This window comes from Alosa alosa, chromosome 10, assembly GCF_017589495.1.
Source record: "Alosa alosa isolate M-15738 ecotype Scorff River chromosome 10, AALO_Geno_1.1, whole genome shotgun sequence".
NCBI lineage: Eukaryota > Metazoa > Chordata > Actinopteri > Clupeiformes > Clupeidae > Alosa > Alosa alosa.
In genome coordinates, this window is record NC_063198.1 from 32034116 (window position 1) to 32042396 (window position 8281).

The window sequence follows — 8281 nt, forward strand, 5'->3', positions numbered from 1 at the left end:
GTAGTTCCTCACAGCCTTATATTCAGTTAGCAGGGTCTTTGTCTGTGCCAGTGGAAAAGTTCAGACACGCCCCGGACATATGCATGCTTAATTGGCGGTGACCACCTATGGTGAAGTCTGGCATAAGACAAAAGCTGGGCCGTTGTACATGACAAAAGACTTGATTTGCAAATGGTCGAGGCGGGTCTTCACCAAGTACAGCAGTTAATGCAAATATGAGGGAGACAGGCTAATGGGTTAGAGTTTTACTGGGACCATCTGCTCTGAAATAATTTATGCATCCCTCTTGCTATAAGTCACTTTGGATATCTTTATACAAAAAAAAGAGATTTTTCCCTGTTAAGTCAGGGCGGCCTAACGGCAGTTCTAAATCCTTTTATCTCTCCAAAACTGCTGAGACACACAACTGCTCAGCAGAGGTACTGTAGGTCTTCTGTAGAGGGGAAGGGGATGTGTGTGTGTGTGTGGGAGGTGGGGGGGGGGGGGTGGACGACTTCTATCCTGTGCACGGCATGCAGTAATTTGAAAATGAGTAAAAGGTCACTGCTGAAATGAGGTCTGTCAGCGCCTGACGGACGGAGAGAGAGAGAGAAAGGACTGGAGAAGAAAGAACTAAATTACACATTAATGCCGGAACTTGAGTGAAGCTGCACGCTGCTCACCACCCTGACTCCTGGAGGATGCTGCTCTCCAAAGATTGATTCCTCGCCTCTGTTGCTGGCGCTGGCGGCAGGCTCTTTATGATTTCGCTCAGTCCTCTCCCCGACTGTATGGTGTGGCGCCGTGGTTGCATCAGGAGCTCTTGTGCGCGTGACATTTTGCTGGAGATCTCACCCTCCAGGGCGAGGAACTCACAACACCGCGGGGCCACTAGGGGGAGAGACGAGAGAATATACTTACAGAAAAAAAATATAATTATCATTGATTTACCTAGGGACTCCCTCTGAGTGTGTGTGTGCTGAAAGAGAGGTAATTTCTGTGTATGTAGCTGAGGCAGGGAAAAAAAGAATGTGATTTGGACCCAAGTTATACCTCTGGGTCATTTATCACTTCAGTGCCTTGCTGCCATGGATTCGGTACAGATGGCTGCATATTTCTAGTTTGTTCCACATGGCCCGCTGTGTCTCCTGAACAGGGCGGCAGAAAGAACGTATGATTTGGCTCGTGGAGAGACTGTACTGGGGGCCGGTCAACTCGTTTATTTTCCATAAATAGGAATGGAGCCGGCGTGTCAGGCAGGGCCGAACTTCCCTCCTGGTCCACTGAACTCTGACCGTGTGGAGCTTCGCTCACATTCTTCATCTTTCTACCTCTGTCACCAGGCGGTTGGGTGCCGAGGCCATTTTCAAAGTTAGCAATCTTATCAAAAATGTAAGCTTGTCAACTACAGTGAGCTGTTCTAAGGGAAAACTTGAGCCTTTTCCTGATGTTTTCTTTTTGTTATTGTTATTATTTCATGTTTATTTCATGGCAATATTAAGTGATCAGCAAAGCAACACAACGGTTTGACAAGAGTCAGTCCATTATCAATGAGATTGTTCATGGTATGATGTAACTGCGTGACATGACTGTATTTAGGACCAAAGCATCTTTGTTTATTTCAAAAAGACTCTTTGTTTATGGTGTTTGTTTGTTTGTGACAGTACTCAAGGACACAGGTCTCACAAATGCATCATGGGGGAGGCCCAGGAGGTTATGACTTTATCTGAGGTGGGACTGACTGTTCATTTTATGTTTCCATGGAAATGTGATGAAGGCAAAGAAGCTAGTGATTGCTATGTACCAGAAACATTCCAAAGAAGTGCTTATGGATTTTACAGGACTGAATTTTAATAATGAAATAGTCCTTTGTCAGGTAAGGTTTCCACTGGCTGTCTGTGCCAGTATGTTCCCTCTTCTGTTGACATAGTCTTGCTTCATCCACCAGATTTCACGCTTACCTCCTGAACTGCTGTGACCAGTGGGAGAAAATTGCTCTTGGCCTTTTGTAGTGAACTTTGCCATGTTGGTTATTGTTTTCTTAGTTGCAAAAGATACATTAACTAACACCGACGGTCCAGGCACACAGACAAATGCAAGATACAAAGCTGGAACAGCAGAGTGAAATTATTCCACGGTTTTACTAATAGGCTCTGCTCACAAAGGAGATAAGGTAAAGTAATCCCTGTTGTATCTTCATCAGGAAGAATAAGTGAAGTTTCACCAAAGTACTGTACACTTAGCTCTTAATCAGTCCCTGCGGAGGGCAAAAGTGAATAAAGTTTGTGACCAGTCCGAGATGATTTCCCCTCTCCGCAACCAACATATTCTCTATCGTTATGTCAAAAGCTAATGAGCACAAGAAATTAAGGTCAGCACTTAGGTTTTAGGACTTCAAGTGCACTTTTGCTGAAGTCTGACGAAAGTCAAACACTGACTCACAGATTGCTCACAGTGTATGTAGATATATGAAGAGCCTGGTTGGTTGAAAAGCTTTCAGATCCTTAGCAACAGTCACCACCCAGGCTTTTGTACAAATAACCAGCCACTTCCCTGACTCCTGAAATGGATATGTGCTTCTTCGAGCAGCAGCAACATACATTTGGGGTAACAGGAATAGTCACCGCCTCAGGACAAGCAAGTTGCCTTTGTATAATGGCAGAAATAGTACCGATCATCTTTGTCTGCTGACCCTCAGTCCAAAGATATGATTTGATGGCAGATTTTAAAGGTTGAGAGAAGGTCAGAACAAATACTTTTCAAATGTAGAATCTAAAAGAGAAAAATGAAACAAAAGCTCCAGACGTTCATTCTTGTCTCGTTTGCTCCAACCTTAAAATAACCCTCTGTAACCTTGAGGGGGGGAAACTTCAAAAGACGAAAACGTTTATAATTACCTTGCCGCAGGGTACGTATCACACAGCTGATTAATACTACCCACAAATGAAATTGTACTTATTGTATTCTTTGTGCCATGCGTTATTCGCCAGTTAGGCAGCATGATAATTGTTTCTGAGAGACTCCCAGCGAGGGGTGCAAAGGGCTATGGAGGGAGATGACCAAAACCACATTTCCCCACAGGCCTTTGTGCAACAAAAAGAGTTTAATTTGAATTCCGATAGAAAGCTGGCTGTTATAACAGTGCCTTTGCCCAGTTTGGGCGGTGTACAGACTTGGGGTGGATTGTGAGATTGTTTCAGGGATTCAGAGCTATTTCCCGTGGACACCAGAGACATCACCGTGCATCACATTATCTCTCTCTCCCCTCCATTTGGCCTTCTCTGCTTGATTTGTCGGGAAATGAGAGAAAGGGAGGGTTCGCTATAAACCAGGGCCAGCCTGCTCTGAACAAAGACGCAAATGTGTCCAAAGTTCTCTCTCTCTTTCTCTTTCTCCTTTTTCCTTCACATTCTTCTTTGTGTTTGTATTTCTTCATCTTTTTATCTGCAGCTTCAGTTGTTAAAATGATCTAAATATGGTGACTTTGGTTTATAAATTAGCGTAACTACTTTGGGATGAATATTATCATTGCACCTCTTTATTGTTGATTTTCAAATTGAAAAAAATAACTGTCCAGCTCATGTTTGGTCCCAAAATATTTGCTACGAAAGATCAAAAATGGCAATATAGGCTCTGTTTTATCACAGCAGTAGGGCTGCAAACATAATCAATCTGAACTCTGTTGAGGTCTAAACTATATCACCTGATCATTCTCACGCATCACTTTGATTAGAAACAAAGCATATTGATCACCTCAGATCATCTTCAGATAGAAGGCACAGGTGCAGTTCTGCCCATGTGTGCGTTCTTTAGACAGCAAAAGAAAGCAGATATGCTGATCCACTGAAAGCACTATTCAATGCTCAAAAATGGAACAAGTTTACAAATCCCAGTTTTATAGATAATATTGTGTGAATGAATAGTGATGTTTGCACCAATATTATGTTCTTTTTTTTTTGGTATTGCATTTCAGTAAAAAGACAAAAGCACATATTTACAGGCCTCTGCTGCACACTTTTGCATTGCTTTTTTTTCTGCGGTGGCACAGGCTGTGATGATCAATTTGATGTTGCATAAAGGTCACCTGATCTTTTTCAAACAAATTGAAGACTCCGATTAATATTTTATACATGCATTGATTCTCTTTGACCTTTGCATTGTACAACAGGTCAATTATCTTATGGGGAAAAATAGCAAATGAAAGTGTTCCCACCACCCCTGTTGCCGTGCCTAGATTGCTTTAACCGAGGCATTCATCACAGATATTGGTGAGTGGCGAAAGCAAAGCAAGAATTCGATTTGGGGGAAGGAGACATCTTTCAGTACGGTGGCAGTGGGTTGTTTACTCCACGCTAATGTTGGCGTTTCTTGCATGCTGGAGAAATAATGAAGCCATGGGTCACAGGCGGAGCCATGCGCGCTGCCGCTGCCGCTGCTGCTTTCATTTGATTCAGACACAGCACAGAGCTCAGCTGTCACCAGGCACATGAGCTGGAACCACAGGCAGAGGCAACTCGCTACAAGTTCAACAAAGAGATCACAGGTCAGTGACATTAAAGCAACGCTACCCAATCAAGTACACGGAGCCAAAAAACAAATGATAGGCTGTGTGTGACAAAAAATGCTTCTAATTACACAAGTTTTGTGTGTGTGTGTGTGTGTGTGTGTGTGTGTGTGTGAACATATTATATATTCAAGAACAGCAGTTTGTCCATTACTGGATTAATTGTCAATATGTTCAATGCATATACTGCATACATTGCATATGCTTTTAAACATGACAGCAAGATACTTATCTTTGTTACATCTGCATATCTGTATTTAGTAACTGCATATCTGTATTTAGTAGGTTTTTCATAAATCTCAAGTAAGTAGTCTATCCCATTAAGTTCAAAGATCATAATCAAAACAGGGATTTTGCTCAAATAAGTTTGTTCAGTTTCTGTGGGTACCTTAAACTTTCCAAAGTGCTTAGATGTCTCAGATGATCTAAATGGTGTTTTCCCAGACGCACACACACAGGGGAAAGAACCTCATCTGATTAATTACCAGGATCTGTAAAGGAATCTACAAGTAATTAGTTTGAATTTAAATATTTAATCCATCATTGACAGCCTCTGATGATTTCATATTTTGTCTACAAGCAGCTGATTAAACAGCAACCTTTGTTGTTATTTTGATAGTCTTTAGATGTTTATAAGGATGTGGGGTGTGTTTTTTTTTTATCATACTGTCATTTGAATACAAAGTCTTGTTTTTGACCATAACTCCAGAGTACAGAGATGCTCACCATGAATGTAATAGCAAAGGATGTAATAGCAAAGGATTCATAATCCATATCTGTGATGCAAATAGCAATTCCTTCCAGTTATCCTGGAATTCCTGCAGTGCATCTACATGTACATATATGCCATGTGTGTTGCACCTCCAAACTAGGCAGAGCAATGCACTTCATATCCCAAGCAACACTGTCACACTGGGGGGAAAAAACGTTCCCGATGACAGAATAATAAAGCTGATGCTGGTCCCAATATGGTTTTGATCAGCATTTTAGTCTCTGTCACTGTAACAACAGCAGTGTCTCAGCAGTGCCTTAACTCTTGCTGGATGCTGATTTAATGGACAGATATGAGCAGAGACAATGTAAGATGTCTTATTCTTCGTGTATACTGGGAGCGAGCGTCTCCATATGATGGTTCTGTGCCCTTCCCTCTCCTTCCCACGTTCCACTGGGTGCTTCCAAGCCGAGGCGCAGCGAGATCTCCACCACACCCCCCTTCTCGCTGCGCTAAAAAGTCTCAGTAGTGACACTCTTCAGGAAACTGGAAAAAAAAACTCCCATAGGGCAACTGTAAATAGTGTTTCCAGGCCTTTCACAGCCTTTTCAGAGGCCTGGTAACAGCCTGCTAACGTGGGTAATGGTGTTAGTATTGCTGCCACCTCCCGCCAGGCTTCCCCCCGCCTCGTATTCAGTCATTTCAATGTTAAATGTAGAAAGTGCTCGGAGGACAGCTGGCTGATGGAGAGGTGATGATGGAGGAAGGGTGGTGAGCAGCGAGCTGCGACACCAGACGCAGGTAACTTCTCCAACTTGAACATATACCTTCTTTGAAGCTGATGAAATTCTTAGTCACACCACATCAAAACTGCACCCGAGATAGATAGATACTTTATTGATCCCCAGGGGAAATTCAAGAGATGCACTCTACTTTGCTACACTATGGCGGCTGGGTATTACTGTGTCAGGCACTTACTGCTGGGGAGTTCTGACGTACAGTACGCTTTTCAATTCTGAAAACGCTAGAAGTTAAAGCTAGGGCCATGGCTGAGGAGAGCAGATGATCTAAATTAGGAGGTTAGCCGTAATTGATGACGCTTTTGGCGTTGGAGCAGCATGGCTAATCTCTTTCTGTGTAGTGTCCTCAGTCAGGACCAGCTCGAGAACCACATCTGTTGAGATGTTTAGCTGTATAAAATGCCATGTACATCATCACAACACCAATGGCTTTATAATTATAACTCCAAAACTGAGTGGTGGTTTGATTGAATGGGAAAAAATTGCTGACTGAAAAATGGCAGTCTGCCCTTGCTCCTTGCCTGCAGTGCTATGAAGTATTGATATGGCATCCATCTCTGCGGCAGCCCAATGGCTCAGCGCAGTACAGCGCAGCAAAGGTGCGGGAACGAAATGTGCTGCATGTGGGCGCTCCGGACAACATTGGCCCCTGCTAGTGCTTGCAACGGTGTCTGATAGAAAAGTTACATTGCTGGGGGAGAAGCTGTGGATATGTGTTAGCTGATGCACACTGTCAGCAACATATCCTCAGCTAGAGATATTTCCACTGCTGAACACTGTGCATGTGTGTGTTTGTGTGTGTGTGTGTGTGTGTGTGTGTGTGTGTGTGTGTGTGTGTGTGTGTGTGTGAGAGAGAGAGAGAGAGAAAGTTATATTTTGCCTTTAACTTTCAAGGTTATGCCGGATTTGCTCTGCGTGCAGAGCACTCCATAATGAGGCCCCGAATCTCAACAAGCGCCTCCGGTCGCCAGGACAGCCATCTGTAGCTTGCTCTCCCACACACCAAACATGTATGAGCCTGGCCTTGTTACCTGCGATAGGACACTTCCTCAAACCAAGCAGAAAATATAGTCTTTCGCTGGCACGGTTGAGGGCAGTGACTGTCATGCTCTGCTCAGCGCTGAAGGCTGTTCCCGACCCCTGGCTCCGCACAGGGCAGGCAATAATGCGCAGAGTTTATGGAGATCTTACCTCAGCTCACCCCAGCATGGTCTGACGCATGCTAAAAGGAAGTGTCCCCAAAATAATCCTTAAAATCTTGACCTGGCCACAGGGTCAAGTCCTGTGAGAAGAATGGTGATATCTCAGCATCTGCCAAGACTTGAGCTATTAAATGCCTGTATCTCTGGACATGGCATAATTCATACACATGGGTAATTTAACATTCTTACATGCACATATGCACATGCAAAGAAGTGCTTTACAAACTGCTTTTAACGATTAAAAAGAACATTGAAAATTAGAGATAAAAAGGTACTGTGCATTATAAAGGAACATGGAAAAATGAGAGGGATAAAAAGATAAAGGCTTTTGACAAATAAAAGATAAAAAAGGAAGCAAAAAAAAAACAGAAAAAAGAACACAGAAAAGCGAAATAAATAAAGTAAGTTTCCTTGGAGGACTGTGGAGCCATGACCAGGACATTAGCTCCTGCTTTCTTCCCAGTACTATCTCTTTGTGGTGTATATCTACTGCTCATGTGTGTACATACTGTATCCAAGCCTTGGGGCGCTTTAATTTAGTTTGGTTTGTGGGAGCTTTGCAGTGTTTAATGTGTGAGGTTTTGTGCTCCAGCGATCTGGTTTATATTTATGGTTCACAACAGAGACAAAGTTTCTTGTTGTGGTGGTCATTTAAAACATGCACAATAACAGCATGCAAACACAACATTAATGTTGCCCTGTTCAGTCACCTTAACTGTTACTTTCTAATAATAACATGGTATACACTTACTTGTTAACATTTGTATGCACAGGGTAAGGCTGATGCTCAGGCCCTGTTCAGGGTGTATCAGTGCACCAACTAGCCCAAGCTCACATGATGCCCTCATCTACTCTCACTCTACTCTCACTCTACTCTCACTCATCTACTCTCACTCATCACTCTACTCTCACTCTACTCTCACTCATCTACTCTCACTCATCTACTCTCACTCTACTCTCACTCTACTCTCCTCCCATTTCACTCTACTCTCACTCATTTCCTTTACTCATTCTCATCTTTCTA